A 14,204-nucleotide genomic window follows, 5' to 3' on the forward strand; every position below is an offset into this window, starting at 1 on the left:
CAGAGTCTCCCCAAAGTGGTCTATCCCGAGCCTGCCTGACTTGACACCTCTTGGGCTGCACTGTGCTGCTTTGACTTGTATGTTACCCATTTGCTTTGCACTACTTCTGTCTTCCCTGGCATTCACCAGGACTTTCATTTTAATTCGCTCTGCCCGGGTTACTTTACCACCTTCATCTGTTCACGTCCTTTTCTCTTGGATTGGTGCTGACTGTCATTAGGAATGTTCCTGGATTGCCTCGAGGCCGAGGGTCCTTGGCAAGTGCCACCTTGTTCAGGTCTTTTGTGGGCAGACTTTTAGGAATAGAGGACTGCTGAGGATCAGGGCAAATGGATGGAGTTAATAGGCCATATTAATTTTCCCTCTGCAGGACAGTGGAATTTATCATTCGGTTACAATCACAGTTTTGTTTCTTATCATTGTGAGGTATAGAATTGTAAATTGAGCTTAAATCATCTTTTTTTCTCAGAAACGATTTACTTAGAAAATATATAAATAGATGCAACCTAAATGAGGATGAATCAGCTCATCTTCCAAGAGTTTTGGGGAGAAAAAAGGGAATTGATATCTGTCCCCCACCCCAACCCCCTCCCCCGTTTTTTGTTTTGTTTTTTTTTAAGTTTTTGGTGTTAGCTCACTAGATTACTGTTTGCAAAAGAAGAATCTCATCATCATCCTCTTCTGTTTTAAGTGTTTAGTTGGCCCTTTTATAATTTAAAGTGTTTACATGGTTCTGTGCTCCCTAGGCCCATCTGGAAAATATTTAAACTTCATAAGATCTATAAGACTAAAATATCACATATAATGGGATAGGGAGAAGGAAGAAAAATTAGAGCCATTGCGTGTGTTTAGAATAAGTTAGTTGTTTGTTCAGAAGCGGCTGCTGGAGGAATTGGAACAAATAGCTGTGTGCAGTGAACGGTTGGGTCCAGAGCTGTACATTTCACCACAGAATGAGCCTTGGTTTGTGAAACTGACATTCTGTTGTGACTTCTAAATCCAAACAAATCTCTGCAAATTTCTGCCCGATCGAGTTAATAAGAAAATATATACATGCAGAGGCGAGAGCCGTATGCTACTTGTACTTCTGTCAGTGTTGGTGGAAATAAGAGACGGATTTTACCTACTGTATTACATTCAACCAGCAATTGGCAGAACCCCCAGCTCAGCGGGTTTTCTTGACTTTTTTTTTCTGCTGTGAGAACAATGGGATGCAAAAAGAGCTTCAGAAAAGGAGAGAAGCAGATATGGGATTGGGGTCACTTTTCTTCTAATTGCCTTGTAATTGGGGAGTGGTTTCCACTTTCCCGCTATCTCACTGGTGGGAGGGGAAGAAGACAGATGTGGCTTAGCGGTAACGAGCTTTCTCCAGGCCGGATGTGCTAAGGGACCGGGCGGGGCGGGGGGGGCCTTCCCTGCTCCGGGCCTGTGATCTGCTTCACACCTGTGCTCGTTTTCCCCCATGATCAATGACCTTGTATTAACCCAGAGTCACTTTTTCCCTTCGCCTGTTCTCTGGGACGAGCTCTTGGCTAGTGGACCCTCCTTTCTCTCTGATATACAGGTGGTTACTGGAGCCACGTACACTTGTTTTTCATGGTGCACTGTGCACTTAGCAGCCCGACAAGACCTGCAATTTCATCCCTCTCAAGGGGCCAAGCAGGGGATTGGAAGGTGGGAGGGAGGAGGGTGCCGTGAGAGTGGTTGCTGTTTGCATGTGCTTTTCTATTTTGTGGCTCATATGGTATCAATTACCATTTGATGGCAACGCCAGGCCTGAGGCCCTTCGCATGTTTGTCCTGTGAGAAAGATCTAGAAGAACCGACATATGGTTTTGATTGCAACAATTGCAGGTTGATAGAATGAACGCAGGGGTGAGGTGGGTGGGTTTTCCTTCCGGCCCTTTCCACTCTGGGTTGCTAATGTGCTTCGCTTGTGGAACTGGTCTTTTCATCATCCAGTCCCTCCCCACTCACCCCTCCCCCACCCCCCAACTCCCTGCCACTTTGCATTCCCTGCCCCTGCCTTCCAAATGACCGCCAGGAACATGTGGCCCACATTAAGGACCTTCAATTAAAACAAACAAAAAATTGTCCACTCTTCTGTTCAATCCCAGAGCAGGTCAGTCCATCAAGATGGTCAGAAGTATACTATAGTTAAGAAACAAATGGTTGGCACAGGGGGCAGATTCCCACCAGAAGCTTGGGACATGTTTTAAAATAGCTATTAGTTCAGATTGTTAAACGTTGAAATGATGCTGAAAAATAACAGCAATAGAAATTAATGTGGGGTGTGTGTGTGTGTGTCTCTCTGTGTGTGCGTATTTCATTGAAGACACCTCTTGGAATCTGTGCATCTCTGAATAGGGACAGGAAGATGATGATGGTTAGGAGTTCTTTGAGGTTCCATCTTTCTGTACATCCCAGGCCATAAGACGATGGAAAAGCAAGTGAGGCATGTGTGTCTCTATGAGCATTTCCCTTCAGAAGGAAGATGTTGGAGACTCATCTCCCATACACAGTGACTTCTCTCTTACTAAATTTGTGATGGTAGGGGGTACTCCTCGTTACTGTGGCTCAGCAGGGATTGCATCTGTGAATATGCCAAGGCAGGGTCTACTGTTGGGGAATGGAGAGAGGCAAAGAGGAGAAAAGAACATTGTAGACACTTTGAATGTTACCCAGCAACATTTTTTTTGTTTGTTTCAAAGTAACATCTTTCTATAATGCTTTCAAATTTACCTTTCTCATAATCTGTTCTAAGATGGGTAGCCCGTGAGGTTTTGAGTTTTTTCACTTCGGCTATTGCATTTCAAAGTATTACTCACAATTAGGAATTTCTACAGTTTGAAACAATAATGTGGTATCTCATGAGTAAATGCTGCCATCAACGCCTTCCTTCTTTTAAACTGAAAACCAGCAAACCAGAACCAAAAAAAAAAAAAGCAGAAACATGCCCCCCAAAAGCTTTTTTTTTTTTTTTTTTTTGAGATGGAGTCTCACTCTGTTGCCCAGGCTGGAGTGCAATGGCGTGATCTTGGCTCACTGCAGCCTCCACCTCCCAGGTTCAAGAGAGTCTCCTGTCTCAGCCTCCCGCGTAGCTGGGATTACAGGTGTACACCACCACACCCGGCTAATTTTTTGTATTTTTGGTAGAGACGAGGTTTTACCATGTTGACCAGGCTGGTTTCGAACTCCTGACCTCAAGTGATCCGCCCACCTCGGCCTCCCAAAGTGCTAGGATTACAGGTGTGAGCCACTGCACCTGGCCAAGAAAAGTTTTTAAATGTGAGATGAATTATTACTTCTGACAGGCAGCTATTGAAACCTAATCACACTGTTTGACATGCTTCTTCGTATTTATTTTTATATTAGAGCTGATCTTTATCAAAAGGTAGTGAAAACTAAAAACTTAAATTATTGACCTAAATTGTAGGGAAATGTCTATCTGATCGACTCTAGAGAGAAAACCGACCATATCTTTACAATGGTTACTGAATGTGTATCTTCATAAGGCTAGATTGTTTTATCTTTGTTCAAGCTTTCCCCTTATGATGTAGAGATTGATGTATTAAATCATTTTTTAAAGACTTTTGATGACAACTATATTTTGCTATTTCACAATCTTTATACAATGAGGTGTTTTCAGAGATATGTTTGAATTCAGAGCAACTGGCAATTAATTGATTTGCTGTAGTCACATGTTTTAATGGTAGCTATTTGGTTATTTGCCTGATATTTAATGCACACATATATAACCTTAAATCATCATTCAGTGTGATAGCTTAAGATAACATTTCTGTTTCCTGCTCATGCCACTGTTAACTGTGTTTGAAGAGTAATGTACTGAGAAGTTTAATTTGCTGGGGTTTTTTCCTAAAAACATTGCTTTCCTGAAATATATAGTATAGGGGGCTCATAGCAAAAACACCATAGTATATGGGTTGTGAGCCTGTCTTCGAACATGGTGGGTCACTTAACAGCAGCTGTGCTGGAGAGATATTTGATTTGAGAAGACTTTTCTGAATCTTCTCAACCCTAACACCATTCTCGTTTTGAAATGGGAAAATGGAAAAGAGTTTTAGGGAATAGAGATATCTCAGCCTTGAAAGGAAGCCTAGGTAGAAATCTTTCAGTTCTCACTCAGATTAACCAGCATTCCTAATCTGGCTCGCCTCACAGAGGACAAAGAGTCTGCTGGGAAATGTGGGTTTATATTTGTAGAGACACACTACAGAGGCATGAGATAGTATTAGATACTGGCTAGATGCTTCGTGCCCAATATTAATTTGGTTTGCAGATTGAAATTTAGGAAAGCTTGCAGAGGAGCCAATCTTTTTTATATGCAGCACTTAAAAAAAAAAAAAAAAAGTGTCCACTACTATTAAAATCCAGTCTTCTAAAATATTACTACATTCAATATAACTTACAAATGATCAAATTTAGGTAGACATCAATAATGTTAAAAGATAAAAGCCCTCCTACATGCAATATACAGCGTCTTAAACCTTATTTCTTTAAAAAAGGATACCGCTTTTGCCAAAAATCTCAATGTAGGGATACTCAAACTAACTGTCCTTGGAAGTCCTAAAAATTGCTAGTGTTCTCTTCTTTTTTTGTTTGTTTGTTTTTGTTTTTTGTTTGTAGTTATTTGCAAGTGGAGAAATATTTATAAAATTATATTATAATTTGTAATGTGCACAAACAACTATCAGACCACACTTGAATCAGAGAGTTACATTTGTAAATTGAGGAAAGAGTATGCCAGCACAATGCCTAATGGAATGAAAAATTGTGCTTATTTTCATAGGACTCTCCTGGAGAGGAGCTAACTACTTTCCTCTCTCTTAATACCCAGACCCCCTCCCTTGGCCCTGACAGCATGTTACAGAATGCATTCACTTAGTGTTTGAAGAGCTCACCACCTCCCTTTAAGATCTATTCTTGCTATTCATACATTGCAAATATGTACTTTTATATCCACAAGGAAGACATTACTAACTTCAAGAAGGGCAGTGTCAGTGAGGAGCAGGAAAATACAGTACGATACAAGCCTGCCAATGAAAGAATTATACTCAGACTTTATGTGCTCTAACTGTTAAACAAAATTTGAACCTTTGAGGAAAAAATATTGGGGATTCTGATGAGCTGGCTAGCTTGCTTGCTTGCCTGCCTTTTTTTTTTTTTTTTTTTTTTTTTTTTTTCCCTATTTGGAAATCATGGCTTCCCGATCCTAAGGGATTAAAAAAAAAAAAAAATCCTCAAAGAAAAGACTCAACAGGCTTTCTGGACATCAAATAGTTCCTACAAAACAACATTCTGATGACTTGCATGTAAATAAATCAGAAACATATGAATTAAACTTCTCTCAAAATACATATGGGTTGAAAAATAGAGAGAAGTGCTGAGAAAATGTGTTTTGGGTTTTGCTGAGCCCATGACATTTGAAAAATAGTATGAGACATTGAACAAACACAAAGCATGGCTTGGCTCTCTCATTCCTAATATTAGCCTTCTAGTTCAACGGCAAATCAGTTTACCATGTGCCTAAATGTGAGCCACCTTGGTACACTCCCCCACACTTAATTATATGCAGTTTAAATTTTTTCAATTAGGAGCTCAAAAATAACATTGCATTTCAAGGAAATGCAAATCTTAGCATTTTCTTACCTGGTTTGTTCACCTCAGACCATTTTAGAAAACACCACAGATCATTTCACCTTAGGAGCAGTCACACTGATGTGACCCTCTTTGGTGTGGCTGGCATATAATAGAAGAAAAGTATCATTATTAAGAAACTGGCTCCAAAGACAATATTGCTATTAAATTGAAGTCAAAAAACACTGCAGATAAAACATGATGAAGATGAAGGATGCCCTCTCTTAGCCATATAGTGGAAGCCTGATCGTAGACTCTCACCCTTACACCATGATGCAAGTTCCTGCTCATTTTTACCCCTGAGCTCTGTGGACTTCTAAGCAGTGGAAGTTTTCATTCTCTCTCCTACATTGCACTCAAGAGAGCTAACGTGAGGGATTCTAAGTCCTGGAATTCCTCTGCATCTGGCTTTTAAGTACAGGAGCAGAACACAGGGAATTTAAGGAACAAAAATAGCCAGAGCTTCAGGCTTGTTCCACTGATGGTAAGTCATTGACACGCGCTTGGATGAAATCCTATATCTGTTCTTTGGACTAGCACTATCACCTGAGATGATCAGTTTTAGAGAGTTACAGAGAGGCAGTAGATTTCTTCTTTCCTATTTCAGGAGAAGTTATTTTGGTTGTTTAAAAAAAGAAGAAAAAAAAAAACACTTTAATGTACTTTTCCTAACTCCTTTACTCAGATGGTGGCAAGAAGTTTGACAGAATAAAGTAATCCAGCTAATATTTATCAAATGCCTACTATGAGTGAGGTGTTAGAATATAACTCTGAAAAAGACAAGCATGAGATAGGCAAACAGACTATTATAACCTAGACTGATAATGCATGGATTGGGGAGTACAGGCTCCTGAAGGTAGATACACAAAGGACAACTAGCCCACATTTAGCCTTAGAGGAAGTGAAGTGCAAGGATGAATGGGAATTAAGCTGGCAAAATGCAAGGGTTATAACTGGACGCAGGGGTGAACATGGCATATCCGGTGACCCAGAAGTAGTTCAGAATGCCTGGAGCTTATGGTGCAAAAGGGTAACAGTAAAAGGTGAGACTGAAAAGATCAAAAAGCGACTTGAGATTTGATCATGAATGTGACGAGGAGCCTTTCAAATGGGTATGCCTGAGAAGTAATTGAATTTAAAAGTCCAGAGGGATAGGAGGACCTGGAAAACTTAGAGTCAGAGAAGCCAAGGGAAGCAGATCTAACCAGAAGGAGGAAATTGTCAACAGTGTCAGATGTTGCTGAGAGATAAAAGTGACATTTGGCTGCAGCATCCAGGAGGTCTTGAGCAGTTTCATGGAAGTAGTGGATGTGGAATGAAGCTAAAGAATTGGAGAACAGGCATTGCAAGATAATTTTCCATCATCATTGTCATCATCATCATCCTCATCACCGGAAAATGAGCATCAAGTATCTTATCTACCAGACATAGGGAGTGACCAGGTAAAGAATGACATACCTGCAGCCTGGGAGATTTCAGAAAACAGATCATAAATATAAAACAGAAGACAGCAACACACGGTGCACCACATGCAAAGGGCAAAATGAGCAGTGTAGGCCAATGGGATGAAGAACAGGAAGAACTAGGGGGCAGGTGAAATGGAAGAGTTTTTCAAGCAGTCAGTGCAGGTTGAGGTTTGCATTCTGTGTTGTGCCTCCTTATAAGTCAGTACAACCTGTTTTTGAGGCTCCATCCAGCGGAAGTAGGAAGCACCATCAAAGATGATGCATAGTCTTTACTTGCCTGTGACTTCTGATTATGTTTCTGAATTTTGGGAAGAAGATTAAAGTCATAAACTGATTCTTGGTTTGTTATAATTTCTTGCAACCGTTATTTTAAAAATTTGGACACAGGCCAAGGCGGGAGGATTCTCTGAGGCCAGCAGTTTGAGACCAGCCTGGGTAACATAGTGAGACCCTGTCCCTACAATAATAAAAGTAAAATAAAAATAAAATCTGAACGCAGAAAGTGAGGTACAGATATCACAAATATAGCAACTCCAAGATATTCGTAAATTCTACATGGATGAGCTTCTTGAGAAATTCTGCACATCCAATGCTAGACAGCTGTGGAATTGCGGCATGATACCTTTCACATCTGGGTCATCTCCATATGATATCTTCTTCCTGGTACAAGGCCAGAAGTTCATCCCATGCACGACACCTATGGAAGCCACTCATGATTCAGAGGACAGTTTTTCTGAAAAAGGGTGCATGATGTATACTTTCCTTCAACCCTAAAATTCTGCTGCATGAACTTTGTAAGTTAAGGGAAGGACTGGTTCTCTTCTGCTTTGGCTGTCTTCCTTGTTTCCTATTTATTGGGTACCTGCTTTGGGCAACCCATTGTGTTGGAGGTGCTCTAAACCACAGTCTTTGCTCCTAAGGAGCCCATAGTATTTATCGGGGGATATGACCTGGATAATTCACATAAGATATGAATTTCTTTCTTTTTTTTTCTTTTTTTTTTTTTTTTTTTTGAGACAGATTCTCACTCTGTCGCCCAGGCTGGAGTGCAGTGGTGCAATCTTGGTTCACTGCGACCTCCGTCTCCTGGGATCAAGCAATCCTAATGCCTCAGTCACCGAGTAGCTGGGATTACAGGCGCCCACCACAACACTCAGCTAATTTTTGTATTTTTAGTAGAGATGGAGTTTCACCATGTTGGCCAGGCTGGTGTTGAACTCCTGACCTCAAGTGATCCGCTCACCTCGGCCTCCCAAAGTCCTGAGATTACAGGCGTGAACCACTACACCTGGCCAAGATATGAATTTCTTTAAAAAAAAAAAAAAAAAAGTCATTGGAAAGTTTAGAAGATTAAATATATTTAATGAAAATTGAGCTCATTCTTCCCTAATATTTGTTCCATATTTCTCTCCATATTATACTGTTAGTACACAATCCTGTTTGGACTTACTGGAAAAAAGAGCTGAATAGCTTATCCATATGTCAAGAAACTTTCAGTTTAAGAACACTGAGGTTCATCAACATCAAAAAATATTTTCAGCATCATTAAGGTGCTGGACATGCTCTACAAATTAAATACCGTAGGGCCCCTACTGTTTCAGTGTTTTCTCAGTGTCTTGTTGCAGTGGCAAATGCTATGAACTACATTTTTCAAATAAATATTGAAGATTGAGAAAGAGATTGAGAGACCTCCGTCTATTAATGATAGAGCCAAATCTAGAAAGATGTCTCCTGCTCTGTAGAGCACATTAGGGATCATTATTTATAGCCAGTTGACTCTCTTAAGACATTTTGGCAATGAGGGAAAAATCGTAGGTTCATTTTCTCGGTAGAATGAAGAACACTGAGTTTGCTAACAAAGAGAACATGAGTGACTTTGCTAAGAGAGTGTTTTTATTTCAGCGGAAAGGCAGCCTCCTCTCCTAATAATAGCTACATTATTTACCTAAATGTTCCATGTAGCAACTGATAACAAGACTTACTGCTTAAGAAATTTGGCCGTCATCTTGTCCTCTCTACTAGAATTCCATCTCCCTACAGATGGGCCCTTGCTGATATTTTTTTCTGAAGGACAACATGTAAGTTAAGGGCCTGCTACTATGTGTTATTTTGTTTTTTTAATTGAGGTGAAAGTCACATAATGTAAAATTAACCATTTTGAAGTAAACCATTCAGTAATATCTAGTACATTCACAATGTTGAGCAATCACTACATCTGTCTCATTCCAAAACATTTTCCTCAGCCCAGAAGGAAACTGTACCCATTAAGCAGTTCCTTCCCATCCCCCTACTTCTATGCTTTATAAACCTTTAATTTTGATGTTATATACACACACAGGTGTACACACACATACATGCTAAAAATACACACACATATGTATGTATGTATAATGTGTGTAAATAATGTGTAAATATAGATGCATAATGTGTATAAGTAAACAGATGTGTGTATGTGTATATACATGTATGTATACATATATGTGTATATACATATGCATATACATATATACGTACATATACATATTTGTGTGTGTATATATACACACACATATTCATTTATGTCTATTTATAGATTAGGAAGTTCCAGACATAGGACCTAATATTTCCTAATTATGTAAACAAAGAACTATCTATTTTAATGAATGTTTCTCTGCCAGGGAAAAGAAAAATAGGAAACATTCCTTGCTTCTTTTAACCTTTCTGTATATTTCTCTTAAATTCTCACTAGATGCTAATTTATCAAGAAAGACAAAGAAGACAGAAATCTTTTTTGGATTTTACACGACGGAGCCTTTTGTTGTGTAAAACTGCTGCTATTCTTGTAAAGACATTTTCTCATTAATTTCATCAACACTGAGAATTTTAAACTGCTTCTCTTAATTTTAAGCAGTCATTTGGGTTTTACATTTCTGTTTTTGAAAATCCAAAATTATTGAACAAAGTAATTTAATTAACAAAGTTTACATTTCTTGGAAAGAATTATGAAAGGGTCATTCTTACTATAATTTTTATTGTTAAAGAAATTGCTGTTGTTCACATTTATTTATGCCCTCCTCATTCCGGAAGAATGTTTGAGGTAGCCAGTAGCACATTTTTTTGAATTAAGAAAAAATTAGATCAAATGAAAACATACCTAAAATTTTAGAGAAAGCCAACTCAATTATGTTTTAAATATGCCTGAAGTCATGAACTAATTATTGTTGATCATTTATTCTTCTGGTCCTATTTCAGGAATATTATTGCCCTTCTTAATTAATCTTTCGCCTCATTTAAGAAATATTTTTGAATAACCCTATAGGATAACTCCCTTTACATTTCTTTAGCACATATAGTTTGTACAAAAGACGACTCACTTTATCACATTTTCTAGTTGCTCGTTGTACATCATAAATCTCCCAACTAGTTCCTAGTGAAAATTCTGCCCTTCTAATTTTTTGTATGTAATTTACCAAAGCACCTAGCTTTGTGCTAGCTAAAAACTCTGCTCTGAGTTAAATTAGTGAAATATTGCTGGTTGATTTCACCTAAAAGTTTGCCCTGGGCATGAGGGAAGAGGGTGGGCATTTGAATGGGTAACAGACAGAGAAGCATCTGATTGGACATAGATGTTGACAACTTGCATACTTACTTTTTTCATTTCAATCTGTGCCACAGAGTCATACATTTGGTAATTATTTCATGCTTTTGTTTTCAGTTGAAAGTAGTTAGGGCCGTATGTTTTGCCAGAAAAAAGGTAATTCATACTTTTTTTCAGCTTTATGAAAGGGAAGATGGGGTAACAATTTTACAGTGTACCATGGCAGTGATTCCTGTTCAAAACTTTACCAGATTGGAAACTCACTGTTCATAACAATTCTCTTGGTAAGCAGAAGATGAAGGCATCTGTTTAAAGCACCCAGAGTTAAGTTTGATGCTTCAAAGCACAGCAGCATTCATTTGTAACTCTACTTAGCACTATTAGATATCTTTAACAAATATGAGAAGTTGTCCGCTAGATTCCTTAGACAGTAGGTGATGTGGGAGGATATTCTGATCAAGTGCTAACTTCTGACTGAGGATTTCGAGTGAAAAGACCTAGGTTATAACCCCATTCCTGCCCTTACTCTGTCATGTGACTCATGGCAAAAGGAAAGCACTTAGCCCACTCCAAGCTTATGTTCCCGAATGTATAAGATGGGTAGCGTGGTTGACCACTTGGATAGATAATCCATCTCAAAATGAGGATTAAAGAAGATAATGGATGAGAAAAGTCCTTTTGATTTAAAATACTATGAAGATAGGAACTTTTAATAATAACTAATGGTAGAATTTTGTCAAATTTCCTTTACATAATTAAATTCAAGATCAAGGAATATATCTAGAGAAGTACCTGTGTATTTTCTTTTGTGAAATGTTTCTTTGAGTATTATTATTATCATTTTATGTCTGTTAAAATCTTGGCCTCACTGTCTTTTCATTGCTTGAATGTTGACTCTTCAAAGTGTGACTTTCTGCTTATATCTCATGCAACTTTCTTCCTGACTGCTCTTGCTTCCTGGGAAGGAATAAGTACTTAAGAATGATGGCTTTTTGGCTGTCTGTGCTTATTAGGTACAAACACAGCACTAAAGACATTCGGGACTGCAGAAATAAGAAGAGCGCCTTTAGGGTTGTGTGCAAAAGGTCAAACTATAATGTAGTTAGCATTTTTCTTTGTACTGCTTTCCCTTCTTTTAACACCCTCTCAGTACCCTCATACCTTCTCTGCTTTCCAAAAATGCTTTCTAAAAATTGATTATTGGAAAAAGATCTAAGACCTCATTGAACTGAAGTGTAATTACTGCTAACGAACTGTGACAGCATTTCCCAAAGACAGGGAGTGATTGGAGATGTGATGAAAAGTGGGTTTGTGACTGTGGAAACTCTTCCAGGGATGTAGGCTTTTACCCCTCTTGGTAATATACCTTGACAAAAGTCTGCAGCAATGAAATTAACTTGTTCACTCCAATCGCATCTAAATTTATTTGAGCTTAAGTCCTTTCTTAAGCATGTCAGCTTTAGGCTTCAGGCATCAACCTGTGGACTAGAGTTCAAAGGAAAAGGGTGGGGAATAGTGCTCTTAAAATCTTTAGGACCATTATAGGTAATTCCATTTTCTAAAGAAAGCTCAGCCCTAAACACATTAGAGAAGTGGAATGCACTAAAGTCTATTTTGGCAGAACCAATGAATGTTTATCTTTCTCTGTGTTATGATGTTATTCTTAGTTTGACGTGTATCTCGTGTGTGGTGTGTTTATTCATTCATGCATTCATGCACTTAGTAAAGTTTTGAACCTATTCTGTGCCAGGCATTACATGCACATACACATTTGCCCAAGCACACCTGCACTTTTTTTTTTTTTTTTTAAGGTAATGCTGTTTTTACCTTATTGTTTCTGCAACTGGCTATCCTTAGCAGGCCTTCTTAGTGTACAATAGGGTATAGAAGAAATAACAATCAACATTGGAGTAAACCTAAAATTAATTTCTGTCTTTATTGTAAAGTCATAGAATTTGTTTTCATCTGGAAGACGTGCTGCCCTCATTTAATGGATAAAACAGTGCTTTCAGAGGTCACAAAGCTATTTTTTGGCAGATATAACCAAACCTATTTTGATGTTCCAACACCTCCTAATGAAACAGTAGTCATCATCTAAAACAAAAAGCAATTGGTTGCTAAAGGGGGAGAAAGTGTTGAGATGGGAGATGATTTATTAGACATAATTGACAATCATGAATTTGATATGATAGATGTAAACAGAGATAAAAATAATTTAGTCACATCTGTTTAAGATTTAAGATAACCAGAAGCAATAATGGTTAATTGAAATAATATATCAGGTTCTCCTTAACATTACCTTGACTTTCTTCACATGCACATCAGTGCATTTGGTAAATAAAAGTTTGGAAACAACTTAGTTAGGTGTTTAGAACATATTAGAGTTGTGATGTGCTTAGCATCCGCAGTCTTTTATCTGTGCCAACCCTGAGCCCGGTAATGAAGCCAACTCCCACATGAATAAGTAACATAAGGAGTGTAACCAGGAAGAAGTCAGGGTTTCACCTGGACCAAATTTTAAGCAATTAAGTGTTTCAAGAGATCTTTAGCCAGGTGTAACTTAATCAGTTTAAGGCACTCTCAGCTAGGGCCAAGGTACTCATAATGTTGGCAGTGGGCATTCCTCTGATACACCATGTTGAAAGTAATAGGAAACACAGAATGTTGCTCAGTTATTGCCAAGAGCAAGAGAAATGCAGGTGTAAAAATAAAAAGAAGTGTTTGGAGCCAGAGGCTATTACCCATAGACAAGACTGTATTCATACTTCACTTTAATACTTTAGATAATAATCTGGTGGTTTTTAATCAGTTGAGTTTAGTGTGCTGGTATCTAGTCATGGGTCTGGTTTCACCACTAAACCCTAGTGTAACTCTCAGCCAATTACTTCACCTCTCTCCATCTCTAGTAGTATTCAACAAGTGTTTTAATACCTGTTGCATCTGAGCTCAACTTCGTGTCTGGAAGACAGATGAATGGTCCTGCTTCTTGCAGTAACACACAAGAACCTCCTTTGTGCTGCCCTGACTGAGATGACCTTGTGTTCTTCTCTATGGGCAAAACAGCTCTAGGCTGCTAAATGCCCAGGCAGTATAGGGGACCTAGGACTCTACAAAGCTGGGTTGTGGTAGGAGTCCATGAGCACCACGGAGAGAATTCTTAGTTACCAGGAGATACTGTTGGAGTATTTAAAAACTCAGACTCCAAAACAAGACTACATGGTTTTGAATCTCAGTTTTGCCAGTTTATTAGCTGCCTGACTTTAAGCAAGTTGCTTAACCTCTCTGTGCCTCAGATCCCTTAGCCATAAAATTGGGATGATAATGAAACAAAAGGGTTTGTATGTAAGCAAAATGAGTATATGTACAGTTTGGCTGCAATAGAGCTGATGGGTGTAAACGATATAAATAATGACTTCTTTTCTGAAAATGACTTATTTTCTGTTTTTCTCATTGGTGATCCCTGCATATGTCACTGGGATGGCTGCAGGAATTCAGTAGGATAAT

General features: G+C 38.6%; 1 protein-coding gene across 17 annotated transcripts in view; it reads left to right on the top strand.

The window, feature by feature from the left end:
* TCF4 (transcription factor 4) overlaps positions 1–14,204 on the top strand; it is a 366,252-nt gene that overhangs the window by 287,241 nt on the left and 64,807 nt on the right. The window lies entirely within an intron of this gene.

The sequence above is a fragment of the Chlorocebus sabaeus genome, chromosome 18, assembly GCF_047675955.1.
Source record: "Chlorocebus sabaeus isolate Y175 chromosome 18, mChlSab1.0.hap1, whole genome shotgun sequence".
Taxonomy (NCBI): Eukaryota; Metazoa; Chordata; class Mammalia; order Primates; family Cercopithecidae; genus Chlorocebus; species Chlorocebus sabaeus.